The following is a 15,086-nucleotide window of genomic DNA, read 5'->3' as shown; positions in this document are numbered from 1 at the left end:
TGCCCCCCCCCCCTAAAATTTTTTTTATATATAGTCCATAAGTATTGAAAAGTTTATATATTATGCCCAAAACTATAAATTTTGACTTTGGCCCCCCCTGTTCTTCAATTTTTATACGTATTCTATTTTCGCCCCCCCCCCCCCCAAATCATAACTTCAAGCTCTATCACTGACTCCCATGGCCATAAAGTTGGCAACTTTATGCCATGGAAACCCCTCAAGACCCCAGATCTGAAGTGTTAACCCATTTGGGACGTCCAACTCCCATGGACCAAGATATTTGGACAAAACCAAGCAAAATAACGCAAAAAGAAGATCTAAACAACTACAAGGCAAGGTTCAAGCTTTATACCATAAAAGTAATGTGGATGAGGCAAGGATTCTGGATCTACAAGCTCCTTCTTGTGCCTTCAAGATTTTCCTTCTTCCATTGGCTTCAACATACACCAAAAACACACAAAAAAGGTTCACAATCACTCAAAATAGCTTTAGGGTTTTGAGATTTAAGGTTAGGACAGTGGAGGCTGGAAATGAGGCCAACGCCTTGGGGTTAAGGTGTTTAAGTATGGTACAAAACTCTGGAATTAGGGTTTCATGTTACCCAGCCAACTCGTCGAGTTAAGACCTCCCAACTTGTCGAGTTGGTCACCAAAATGTGCAGTCCAAAACATCTCTACTCGACGAGTTTGGGGCCTCCAACTCGTCGAGTTGCTATATAAAATGAATAATTTATAAGTTAAATACATACCAGGAACCAGACGTTACAATGCCACACACACACACACACACACACATATATATATATATATATATATATATATATATATAACGTCCCAATTTTCAATCCATTTTTTTATTTATTAAAATATATCAGAGTATAATTACATTATACAGAAACAGGTTGCGAATGCGCATGTGTACAGTCAAACTTTGTCCTTCTCACAAATCAATGAAGTGTCGAAATACCATATACATGCATATAACCAATGAATCACAATCCACCAATAATATGTGTATTTATAGCCTACACACCATTTTGTTAAGACAAGTCTATACGTACTTACGGCATACACATCATTTTGTTAACATGGTTATATGTGTACTTACGGCCTACATGCCATTTTATTAACATGCGAGCCTATAGGCTCCCGACCTCTTTTTCATTCAACCATCATCCCCTAACTAAATCTAATTTTATAATAAGCACGCATATAAAGACTGCACTTCAGACTTTACTAATACAAGCACAAAAATTGAATTTTACATCGGTCGATTTTTAGCCAAAATGATCTAAACAATAATTGAAGATCTCTTTAATAGAAGTTCAATGACATAAATACAGTAAAAAATGGACGTCGTAGGAGAGAGTTATGCATTTTATACAAGTTTTAACAGTCTAAGCATGTGTGAAACAAATTAAGTCAAAACTAGTCGATATAGTCTAAATAAAAGTCGTAGATGTCGTCGATAGCTGTGTAGACATAAATAAAATAATAAATGGAGCTCGTATAAAGAAGTTACACGGTTTTGAAATTCTAAAATTTTGTGAACGCGTATGCGTGACGCGCAAGGCATTCAACAAGTCGTCACGTCGCTCCAGCCCCTAATCGCCACATGCCATGCTGAGAGAGTAAGAGTAGCGCCCAAGCAGATGCGAGGCATGCACCTACCCTTGAATGGCGCACATCCTGATTTTTCTTCCTATAAATAGACATTGAGCCTCCATTCGTTCCCCACACCTTCCAGATCAATTATCCCGAGTTTTACTCGATTTTAGCCTATTTCTTGAGTTTTTGGCCTGCAATGAAGCCCTTCATCACCCTTGAATACTTATCCAGTTGTAACCTTCGAATAGGAGTTCCCGAGTCATTATTATGCCCGCTTAGATTTTGGTTTACATCAAGAACCCCTATAACTTAAACTACACTCTATTTCTTTCAGTGTAACTTATATTTATAGTCATAAGTCGTTATTATGAACCTATAAACAAGATTTATCAGTAATTCCAAGTCATTATATGTGACATCCCCATTTTCACGGCCAGAAAAGACCGATTTTGTTTATGCTTTATGAAAATCAGAGTACCTTTTTTAATAAAAATGTTGCGGAATTTGTTCCCAGTAAAACATGATACATACGTTATCAAAGCATTTCCGAAGAAAAGTATTTTTATTCATTATAAAACATTTGGGATGTCATCGTCAATACGGAAACATAAGCATAAACAGAACTTACATTCATTGTCACTAGTGATTTATATCTCCATAATCTCTCAGTGTAATGTGACTTCATAACAACACTTGTGATATAAATAAACTGAGTGGGTCAGGTTGGGAAACCTGGTGAGTACATAAGGTTTTCAACCCACAATAATATAATTATTATGTTTAAACAATTAAGCAATCAACCCAATTACCCATCCCCATTATCTTCTTTATTCTTAAGGATCTACCCTAAGAATCAACTATTCCTCGTTCATTTATTCCTAAGGATCATCCTAAGGAATCGGCACGAAGTCCATCATTGCCACGGTTTACACAATAGACACTAAGTCTGCATAGTCGCTAGGGGTTAGGCATCAAGTCTGCATGATCGCCAAGGTTTACACAACGGGAACTAAGTCTACATAGTTGCCAGGGTTTAGGTATCAAGTATGCATGATCGCCAAGGTTTAGGCACCAAGTCTGCATGGTCGCCAAGGTTTAGAGTACACCGGGTGAACACATCTTTCACAACACCTACAAGTTGCGAGCCTGCTAGTGTTCCACTGGACTGTCTAGAATAGTCCGTAGTTGTCATCCATACTCTGCTGAATGACGAAGCCATCATTTGGGAAAAGGCTTCTCACATCATCCACCTCTCACCCTCACCTCGTGGTCTATAACACCTCTCAACTCATCATCAAACTCATATTCCATCTATTACATCACCCATGTTTTACCCCAACATTATCATAGATATAAAATACATATACAATTTAAATCATTTAAAACATGTATAATATCGTTCATCCAACATAGACAGCAAGTATTCGGATAATATGCACACATAGCACGTAATTTATATAAAATACTTCATATCTATGTGTAAGATGAAAGTAACTATGCACTCACCTGAGAAGGTGGTGACTCGGTACTTGGACAGCGCTTCGTTTACTTTAAAATAATTTCCTTCGACGAAACCTAGTATTATTACCACTAGATTTTAGTCTAATATTTACCGTGACTAATTATTAGTCTTATTATTATTATATAAGCATTTAAACAATACTTTCCAACCACTATGTACAGACGGGGCCAGACATAAAACACCAGAGGGCATGACCATTTTGGCGTATAGCACTTCTGAAATCCAACAACCATATGCGGCCCTTTAAACCAGATTCCCCGTACCGCGAGTAGTTAAAAAGATATTATAACGACACTTATATAAGTCATAATAATAGCTTAAATATTTATTATAAGTTCATAATAACAATATTAATTTTAAATATAAGCTATATTAAAATAGGGTAAACATAACTTACTTACAAGGGGATTTTAGCTAGGAGTCGGGCTCTGCAGGGGCAGAACTTCCTATACTAAAAACTACAGAAAGAGAAGTCGAATCACGAGGAACCGAAATGCTCGGGGGATAAGGAGAGAAAGACTCTTGAATCAAGAGAACGGTGCAAGAAATATGAGAGCCCAAGCCTCTTATTTATAGTAATTGAATTTACAAAAACTACAATCCATAATTACTTAATGACCTTATAGTTATATAAACAACTAAACACCCCTTTATAATACTATTTTAAATAGATTTAATGATATTTGTACTAAACTAATGTCGAAAGAACTCAACATTAGTCTTATAATGACCGCATCGTCGATACATTTTTAATGATATATACATATGTGTGTGTATATATATATATATATATATGTGTGTGTGTGTGTGTGTACATATATATGATTTATACTTTATTTTAATACATAAATATGCTATTATAATTTGTAACTCGTTCATACGAGCTCCGTCTTTGACGTTATTTATATCCACGCGTAGGTGGAGACATACTCTACAACTTTCGTTTAGACTCCGTCGGCTAATTTTGAATTTATTTTTAAAGTTATATTTATAACAGGCCGGGACAGGATTGGTCCGTTAAAATCTCATAACTTCTTCATCTGATGTCCATTTTCGTCTGTCTTTTTATCGTTACGCTACTAATAACGAGATCTTTGATTCTCGTTTAGGTTGTGTCTGCTAAAAACTGCTCGATCTAATACTCGAACTTCAGGTTGTACACCGCTAAGCCGAAACTTCGAAAAATCATAACATCCTCATACGAAGTCAGATTTGGGCTTTCTTTTTATGGACGTTCTCAGGTTAACATATTCTACGACTTTCATTTATATTACTAAGGCTAAAAGTCGCTCTATCATAAATTCCCTATTTACGTCTTCGCGGTGCCATGTCGGCTCCATCGCTAAACTTCGACGGGTCATAACTTCTTCGTTATAACTCGGATTTCAGTGCTCTTTATATGTATGGAACCCTTGATACATGTTATACAACTTGGTTAAGATTATTTATTCTAAATAATCTTTTGTCAAAAAGTCGTTTTCGACCCCTATTATCTCTAAATTGAATAGCCCGGAACTACGGGCATTACATTATACTAGTTGATCTACTTACGGGAGAGGTGTCTAAAATAGTCACGTTTGTTTAGTTGTTGGATTTCAGAAATGCTATATGCTGAAATGGTCTTGCCTCCCAACTGTCCTTCCTTGTTGATCCTTACTTGATAGATCTTGATGTAGACACTGGGATTAGTGAGGAATCTAGACTATAATTATTATAGTCACCATGATTACGAAAGTAGACTAAGGCTTAGTATTTTATGCGTCTAGGCCTCTTCAAAGTACAAAGCAAAGCGCTTACAAAATATGATATGTAAAGCACGTACAGTTCTATTTGCGCTAAGAAATATATATATATATATATATATATATATATATATATATATATATATATATATATATATATATATATATATATATTATTTCATGATAATAATAATATAAGTGCTAGGAGCAGAGCATCATAGTCTTACTAGAGATAAAATAAGACTAACACAAAAGGCCTAAGTTAAATAAGATGGATATTGGGTACTATCTACTTCAGAATACATGTGAGATATACACGAAGAGTAGAACTATAACATTCATCCCTGGTCCGAGAGTATGGATTAGGCATAATCATTGTCCTTGGTCCAAGAGTATGGATTAGGCATAATAGTCCATGGTCCGAGAGTATGGACTAGACATAGTCATTCATTCATGATCCGAGAGTATATATTAGATATAACTATTTATCCCTGATCCGAGAGTATGGATTAGGTAAAGGAATTCATTTCTGAACCCGAGAGTATGGATTATGTGAGGATCGGTGGGATAGAGCAGATTGCTTATAAGAGATATATTTGTATATTGCGAGTTTTGAGAGATATATATATATATAGGGGAGGGTTCATGCGAAAATGCAAATAATTTGTGAAAACGCGAAAACAAGAGAAAACTATGAGATTGTGTCACGTCAACCTTAGATTTTAGACAATAATCCATCCAAACTTTGAACTACATGATGATAATCGATGATACATGAGAAATTGTTTCATATTAGCAAAGTATGATCTTTTACATTTTTATTATGAAAACATGAATTTAACAGTGGTTAAGGACATGAAAAAAAATTGTTAAAATGGACTTTAAATCTATAATAACATAATCCAATATAAACTTATTATCTTTAATTTATTGCTAATAAATTTAATTTTTATAGTACTTGTGTTTGATTCTTGTAAGATAAAAATTGTTTTCGTGTTTTCGCAAGGTATTTATGTTTTTGCATGAACCTACTTGTGTGTGTGTATATATATATATATATATATATATATATATATATATATATATATACGTGTGTGTATGTGTGTGAGTGAGTGTTATAACATTATGGGATTGAAATCCCTATGTACTCACCAGTTTCCCAACCTGACCCACTCGGTTTATTTGTATCACAGGTATTGATGCAAAGATACATTGCACTGAGAAAGTAAAGGAGATATAGATTATTATTGTAATTTATTGTAATGTATGTTTATGCTTATGTTTTGTATCAGTTATGAAATTCCAAGCTTTGAAATAATATCAATATCGAACGTTTCTTCGAAAATGTTTAATGTTAATATTATCTCACATTGAGATAATAATTTTGTGACCAATTCCACAACAAAAGAAATACTCTATTTTAAAATAAGCATAAATAAATGTTTTAAAATGGCCTTAAATATAGGGATGTCGTGCGCGCTCACACATACACACACACACACACACACACACATATATATATATATATATATATATATATATATATATATATATATATATATATATATATATAGCACATAAAAACAAAACACTTTATTTTAATAGATATTTGTGTTAAAAAAATCTATGTTTACCTTTAGTGTAGCACCCCGTTTTCACTTTTCAGTATAATCGACTAGTCACGTAAATAGAAAATTTTTTTAGAGAACTATTTAGGATAAATAGTCATGAAAAAAGTCGTAGCAATCACAAAACCGAGAGTGTGCATATAAAGAGCAACCAAATCTGACTTCATAAGAGGAAGTTATAATTTTTAGAAGTTTCAATACAACAGTGTGCGACACTGAGACCGAAATAGAGATTGGTCAATTGTTAGGAAAAACAATCTAAACTAAAGTTGTAAATCTCGTCTACATGATTTCGTCAATATAAAGACAGTCGAGAACGGAATTCATATGAGAGGGTTATGATTTTTATACGGGGCTTTAACAATGTAAGTCTGTTAAAAATATAGCTTTAGAAATAAATTTAAAATTAACCGATGGAGTCTAAATGAAAGTTGTAGATCTCGTCGATAGCTATGCGTAGATATAAAACCCGTCGAAAACGGAGCTTGTACGAAGAAGATTTGAGATTTTTAAGAAATCATAAATCTTCGTGCGCAATCGCACGCACAGATCAGACGCACAACGTGCACCGACACACCACCCAGATTTTGTAACGTGTCACTTTATGCATGGAGCCACGTCAGCACCACCGACCATGTGTGCAACGCGCTCCCCAAAATCAGCTATAAATGGGCGACAATTTTCATTTATTTCTTTCACACCTTTCCTCCATAACCTCTCTGGAACTCCTTCGTGTCTCTTGGACTTTTTCTCTCTAAATTCCCGACTACATTAGCAAAGCTCTGAGGCAGGGAATCGGGTAGATAGAAGTGCTCAATATCAAGGTCCTGCCAGTGCAATCTTCCGGTTTCATTAGAAACTATTTATAAGTTAGGCTATACTTATTATGTTTTATGATATGTCCTTATTTAGTTAGTTTATTTGTTGATTTAATTGAAATTTAATTATCAAAAACTCCTTTTTACTGTTTTCGCGTGTTTATTTTAACCTTTAATCAAACATCCTAATATTAATTCAATATCATTCCACTTGATTTCTACACCCTTTCTTGTCAAAAATATACTATACTCGATCAGGTTCACGATATGTAATGTGTGGTTTAGATGCGATATACTAGGAATTATAAATAAAAAAACTAGTGCATTAAAAATACACATCACTTTAAGTGTAACTTATATTTATATTCATAGTGATTGTTATGAATATATAAATAAGGTTTATTAATAATTACTATTATAATGATGATTAATCTACTTACGAGAGAGGTGTCTAGAATGGTCATGTTGGCTTGGTTGCTAGATTTCAGAAAGGCTATACGCTGACATGATGTTGCCTCCTGACTGTTCAGCCTGGAAAATCCTTATTTGATAGAACTCTCAGTATTCATTGGAATTAGTGAAAGATCCAGTTGTCATTACCAAATCATCATAGAAATTGATAAGTTAAAGTATTATAGGTTAATACTTGTTCATCGCGTTACCCGTGTATTGGATCACCAGTTGGATCGCCCTGATCATTGTCACTCGTGTGACTAATTGTCCAGTGTGAGTTCTTCTCACTCTATTGTATATTCCAGTATGTATCATTTGTACGTTAGGATATAGTTACCATGTAGTTTGGACTTAGGCAATTAGACTAGGATAGCTAGTTGCATGTTATGTGGATTGTTACTATATGCATGTTGATATATTATGTGGGAGTTGAGGGCAGACTAGCCTTGAGCTGAAGGCCAATATACTCCGGCGGATTAGCTTTATGCTAAAAGCCAAGGTGCGGACCAACTATATGATGAAGGAAAAAGGGGCGGAATCGGCTATATGCTAAAGGCCAAGGGGTGGACCAACTTTATGTTGAAGGCAATTATATGTATTGTTGGTGGATCGAAAAAAAGGTCATGAGCTTATTTGTATGCATTGTATATGTGTTGTGGAATATGATATAGGGGAACTCACTAAGCCTAGTAGATACCCAACTGTTTATAAATAAGGTTCGACTGTACACATACGCATTCGTAATAATGTTTTTGAAATTGTAAATGTACTCTAATATAATTTAATAAATAAAAATTAAAATTTTGGATTGAAAATCGGGACATTACATTTAGACTTTGTAGTGTTGCTTCCCTGGCAGGATGTCTCATAATTTCCCTAATTTATCATGGAAGCCATATGTTTTGGTCAAAAACTAACAAACTAATTTTGTAACCAAATTAGTAAGTGTGTGATGTTTAAAATAAGGTAAATGAAAGTAAAGTTAAGATCTTGAAATGTGCCCAAGATCCCGGGAAGAAATCGATAATGTTTAGAAAACTGTTTAATAAAATCTTGTATTTCATAATAAAAACAGATGTATTTAAGATAAAAAAAAAATAGTGTTAAAGTTGCAAATAAAGTGAATTTAGATAATAAATCTCAAGATAATAAAAAAGAAACCAAGATACCGGAAAATATCTTGGTAATTTTGACAATGAAAACATATTACTGTAATGCCCACAAATTCAGGCTAGACAATTAAAATATAATAAGCTATAAAAATGATATTTTTATAAAAGATTATTTATGGCAAATAATCCTAACCAAAGTCTTAGTATACGTGATAAAGATTCCTTGCATATAAGGAACTCTGATATCTAACTTTAACCGACACGGATCAACATATCGTAAAAATTGAGTTTTAGATAGGTTTCTTATTAGCCTAATTAGTCTAAACAAAATTCATAGTAGTCGTAAAACCGAGAGTGTGCATATAGAGAATGTCCAAATCTAACTTCGTGAAAGGATATTATGATTTAAATTTCAACACAATAGTGCGGACACAAAAATCAAAATTCAAACCGGTTGATTGTAAGCCGAAACAATCTAAACGAGAATTTAAGATTTCATGAATATAAACCCGTCAATATAAAGACAGTTGAGAACAGAGTTCGCATGAATGAATTATGAATTTCGCACGAGCTTGAACGGTCTAAACCGATCTAAATATGAATTTTAGTTATAGCAAGAATTAGTGGTTGAGACCTTAATGAAACTTGTAGAGCTCATCGAAAGGATTCCAGGGATATAAAGAATGTCGAAAACGAAGCTCGTATGCTGAAGTTATGGCCATCCAAAGATCTGCAAGAAACATCTTGGGCTTATGACGTGGCACCACCTGGTGGTGCGATGTGGCATGGTCGACCATCCATTCCTCCAAGAGACATGATGGCATGGCACCACGAGTTTGTGCTACGTGACGTCACAATAAGTTGACAAGCGACATGTTCTAGAAGAAGATGAGGTAGCCCAAGGAAGATTGTACACATGGTAGCAGCTAAAAGGGGCCAACATGACAAGAGGGCGCGATGCGCCTTTTGTATGTGCACGACAAGCACTCAGCAACATATATATATATATATATATATATATATATATATATATATATATATATATATATATATATATATATATACCCTTATGATTTTTATTCATTTCACACCAATTTTTCAAGTCTCTTTCTCTCTAAAGCATTCCTCCTTCTTGGGTTTGGTTTTATTGGGTTTCTTGGGTAATTTAGCGGGCCTCTAGCATATCTAGGAGTCCAACAAAATAGAGTTTTTGTTTTCGGAATTCTACATGCACAATTTCCCGGTTTTCGCGAAAATCTATAAAAGTTAAGCTACATTTATTTTATTTCAAGTATAATTCAAGAGTAAATTAAACGAATCATCCCTCGTACAAATGCCAAAATGCACGTCCAGTCCTTATCTTCAAAAATTAACCCGGACCGTCCCTGAATATTTTTTTTCACTCTGACCGTCCCTACAGACATAAAAGGACTATTTTACCCTTAATAACTTCTTTTTCAATTTTATTTATTTATTTATCATTTTTAAATTAAAAAGAAAAAAATAAAAAAAATATTGACACAAACCCACCCATCCCTCCCTTTCCCCAGATTTATATCCATCTCATTCATACCCATTCGTCTTCATCTCCATCGATCAAAAAACCTCCCCCTCTAACGACTCTCAACCTTTCACCCCCACAACCTAATATGTTCATCGGCAACCCTAAAGCCACTCCGGTGAGATCATGAAACTGAAGGTTCTACTTCCACCTCCGACCACCATTCGATTCCATATTCTGATCTGGAAACCTTCATCATCTAAAACCGAATTTATCTAAGACACTCATTCCGAAACAAGATTTGCAAGTTCCTGGTGCATCATCGTTACCCATCTCCTTCTCGATTTCATATTGAAAATGATGGTTTCAATAGATTTGAAGGTTTTGGTTTTATAAAAATCCCAAATCGACATCCCATATTTTGTTTTCGATGCTTCAATCGGATTTCCAGAAGTTGAATATTTAATAGGGTTTCAAAACTTGATGATTTATATTGGAAAAATATGCTCTTTTATGATCGTTGCATTAATTGGATCTTAGTGTTTGAATTAGCTCTGATGAATGAAGGAGGGTGCAGACTGTCGAATGGTTGTGACAGGTGGTGTAAAGTTTGATTGTGTCGACTGTGTTGGGGATGACAATGAACATCGTACAACTGGTAAAGTGAGGGTAGAGGGCGAGGGGTGGCGGTGGTGCTTCATTTACAGTAATGATGCAGATGACCGATTATGGTGGTGGTTAAGTGTGATGGTTTCAATATATTTGAATGTTTTGTTTCTGGTTTGATTTTCGAATTTAAGTTTAAGGTTTGATTTCTAGGTTTTCTTTTGATTTTGATTTATTTGAGATTTGAATTTCATTTGGATTTGATGTCACTGGTTAGTGGTGGTGGTTTGTTGATGGTTAGTGATGGTGGTTGCTAGAGGTAGACAAAATGTCGACTGGTGCTAGATTGCAGATGGTGGTTTTGCATATTTCCGGTGGTGGTGTAGATTTCCGGTGTGGTGGTGGTGATTAATTGTTCTTCAACATGTGTGTGTGTGTGTGTTTGTGAGTGTGAGTGTGAGTGTGAGAGAGAGAAATTTCCTGATAAAAGTATAATAATAATAATAATAATAATAATAATAATAATAATAATCAAAAATGTAAATAACATTTTCAACCCTTCACCTTTTAAAATATCATATTCACCCATGTATTTGAATATTAGAAAATGTCGATTTCACCCATTTTATTTTCTAAACTTTTGTTTTATCTCCCATAATATGTATAATCTAATTTTCCTACAATTATCACCTCTCTGGTTTTTCTAATCTTTCATATGTGTCGCTATAAATTAGAGGTGGTCAATGTTTCAGCAGAAATTGTTTTGTCGTAAATTTAGAACTTTAGTTCGTTTATTTAATAAAAAGTAGTGCATCTGTCGGGATATAAATTCGAGCTCGTCTACATTTAAACGTATTTTTTTTATATTTTCGTGCTTATTTTTATACGTGTAAGCCGGATCACATATGATACGTTTTTAATTATTTGAACTTCCATTCGTTAACTTAAAAAATATTACTTACTTATACATGTCATATGTAATACGATTTTATTATCTTTGTTTGGCATGGTTTTAGTCTCAGACTATTGTAGTTTGTCAGATTAAGTCTTTTTAAATTCATGTTCCACATGTAGCAACTTACTTTTTACTATTTCTCAATACATTACTACCGCCACAACGTGTGGCGTGTAAAATCATAGTTTACTCTAAATTCAACAATAATAAGAAAAAAAAAGTTACGCTTTAAAAGAGAATTTGAAATGGAAAATATTGATGGGACTCAAATGTACATAACCATAAAAACAAAAGGGGCAAAAAGCAACCATTCATATTTCAAGGTCATAAACTATAACTTGGGTTTTTCTTTTATGCCCTAGAGCGTATACACACATTACAGCCGCTTACAGAAACGCATATATAAACACACACAACCCATTGATTCTAAATCCCCATCGCATACCAGATTCCAGGTAACTTGGTTTCGTTTTTTCTTTTAGTTAATAATCGTAGAGATGCTGTGATGATTAAATCTACCTATTTTATGAGGGAAAACTTGATTTTCTGCTCGTGATTAGAAACAACCAATGGATCCTTCTGAGCATCCTACTATCTCTCTCTGTGTTTTTTTTATTTTATTTTTTATTTAATTTATGCCTCTATAATATGCAATTGATTTTAGTTTTTGTCATTGAGGTGATGAGCAAGTTGTCGGAAAACACAATGTCGATCTAAAAATACTTCCAGACTACAATTATCTGATCAATGATTTAAACTTCTGTTTCTCGTTATTATGTTGTTTTTGAGTCTTTTGGATCTGTATTTTAAGACGAAAGTAATTTTCGGATTTTAATTTCCTGGAGTTCGTTTATTTACTAGGTATTAATAGGGAAAGGGATGGAAGTGATGATTATTTCCCCAGATGATCGAATTTGATTATACTGTGCGCTATTTACACATTCTCTTTTTTAGAGAATCCAAGCCAGAAATCTGATCCATTTATTTTCATATTTGTCTAGTTAGTTTGTATCTTATACGAAAATTCGTTTTTAATGTATAAGAATGAAATCGAAAAGTATTTGTGGACAACAAATATTAGATTAATGGTGAATTAATCCTGATTTGTAATTGTTGTTAATTTTTGTGATGTTTTGATTCAAAGGTATTGTGGATCCTCTTGAATAAAGAGGTGAGAATGATGAGCTGATTATTGGTGTCTGCAACAAGATTGAAATCGATTTCGCCTATTGCAGTTATTATGTGGACATAAAAGTCGCAACGTAGCAGTCAATGATTAATGACTTCAGTGGTGAATCTTCATCCCATGAAAAGACTATTTAAGAACAAGAACAAACATGAATTAGTTTAGGCCTCACAATGATAATGATAATGGACTTGATGGGTTAAACAAGCATGGTGCTTCGTGGATTGACATCAACCAGACTCAAACTTATTAACCTTGTAAGAACTGATGATTCCTAATCATAAACAGTTGGTATTAAATATAATATTAAATTAGCAGATTTTTTTTAACGGGCAAATATATTAAATAAAAGAGGTTCATCCTAGCAAGTTGCTAGGCTGCAACCCACCAGAAATAGTACAAAATAAGAATACAAATAGCCCTTTCAAATACAAGAGAAAGGGCAAACAGTCCAATCACTGTTGATTTGATGATATCCACCATTCTTTCAGGAATTACAAACTCCTTTCTTTCGTCTATGTTTAAACCATAAATACACTGTTGATTTGATGATATCCACCATTCTTTCTGGAATTGTTTTTATGTTGTTGAACACCCTATCATTACGAGCTCTTCATGTGCACCAAAACATACCATAAAAATGTTGGTTAATATCCTCCTTCTCTGTGAACAATTTCCCCAACTGGAAGCAAAGTTCAGAACTTCAGCTACCTGCGAGAAGCTGGACAGTTGGATTCCACACCATGTAAACACCCGATCGAGTATGGAACGCACAACAGGGCATCCACATAATAAGTGATTAGTAGTCTTTTCCATTGCACCACAGTAGCTACAATTCTTATCTACACTATTAATTCCTCGCCTGTGAATATTTACTGCGGAAGGAATCCAATCTAATTTTACGCGCCAAGCAAAACATGAGACTTTTAGTGGAACTCCACAGGAAAGGACCCAAGGGAGTAATAGAGATTGAATTATCAATCGTCTACCTCAAGCTCGACACCATGTATCGCCCTCCATTAGCCAAATCAAACACCCACGAAGCCTCCCTTAAGTATGCACCCCTTCTTATGACACTGTTAAAAGGAATGTTGTGCTTGATCAGATCGAGTTTTACCTTAGCAATGGAACACCATACACCTGACCTCGATCTACTAGCAAGAAAGTCATCTGGTTTGTTGTCGAGCCTATGACTATCTCGAATCACCTTGGCCCATAGTGAATTTGGTTCTTTTTTTAATCTCCACCACCATTTACAACGTAAGGCAATATTGAATGCTTTTAAGGAGCCAACATCCAAACCTCCTTTTTCCTTTGGAGCCAATATCTTGTCCTAACTCACCCAATAGATTTTCCTCAAGTCCTTGAGCCACCCTATAAGAAGCGTAGTCTAATTCTCTCCAATTCGTTAAGAATTGCACCTGGAGCAACAAAAAGAGAAAAATAATATGAAGGTAAGTGTGACAACACCGACTTGATGAGAGTAAGTCTTCTTCCAAAGGATAATGATCTTTCTAAAACATTTAAAGCAAAAATATAATTTGTAAGACGATCAATCTGCTTAATCTTGTGATATCGATTCATAGGAAAATTAATTAAGAAATAAATAAAACAGTTTTTTTTTTTGAGAAAAAAAATGTTATGCTTTTGAAGATAATTTGAAATAAATAAATATTGTTGAGGCTGAGATCTAAATATTCATAGAAAAACATTGATATCGGATGGCCATAAATAGTAACTTCGTTTTTTTATCTTTCACCCTAGTATTAAGAAACGCATAAAAAACCTAAAACCCTAACCTACATCATAGATAAACACAAGCGATTGATTCCCAAACTCCAATGTTGGTTTAGATGTGAGTAACTATATGTATGTTCGTTTTGTTCGTATGAATCTTGCACGTTGAAAACTAGGCATGTTGAAAATACCCGATTACCCGACCCGACCCGTTTTGAA

At 34.2% G+C, this 15,086-nt stretch overlaps 1 long non-coding RNA gene and 3 other non-coding genes across 5 annotated transcripts; all 4 read left to right on the top strand.

The window, feature by feature from the left end:
• The first annotated feature begins 12,276 nt into the window (after nucleotides 1-12,276).
• On the top strand, nucleotides 12,277-13,459 carry LOC145087062 (uncharacterized). Of its 2 annotated transcripts, none has more exons than XR_013700724.1 (2): nucleotides 12,277-12,399; nucleotides 13,089-13,459. It is a non-coding gene; the product is annotated as an uncharacterized LOC145087062 (long non-coding RNA). The 2 variants fall into 2 exon arrangements; XR_013700725.1 differs by having other exon boundaries at nucleotides 12,284-12,399; nucleotides 12,806-13,459.
• Nucleotides 12,438-12,535, top strand: LOC145090960 (small nucleolar RNA R41). Its single transcript, XR_013701879.1, has one exon. It is a non-coding gene; the product is annotated as a small nucleolar RNA R41 (small nucleolar RNA).
• Nucleotides 12,616-12,694, top strand: LOC145090973 (small nucleolar RNA Z155). The gene has a single exon (XR_013701892.1). It is a non-coding gene; the product is annotated as a small nucleolar RNA Z155 (small nucleolar RNA).
• Nucleotides 12,824-12,925, top strand: LOC145090943 (small nucleolar RNA Z103). Its single transcript, XR_013701864.1, has one exon. It is a non-coding gene; the product is annotated as a small nucleolar RNA Z103 (small nucleolar RNA).
• Nucleotides 13,460-15,086: the final 1,627 nt, after the last annotated feature.

This window comes from Lactuca serriola, chromosome 2 (assembly GCF_051521515.1).
Source record: "Lactuca serriola cultivar US96UC23 chromosome 2, Lser_US96UC23_V15, whole genome shotgun sequence".
In the NCBI taxonomy this organism is placed as follows: Eukaryota; Viridiplantae; Streptophyta; class Magnoliopsida; order Asterales; family Asteraceae; genus Lactuca; species Lactuca serriola.
This window is presented reverse-complemented; position numbering and strand designations above follow the sequence as displayed.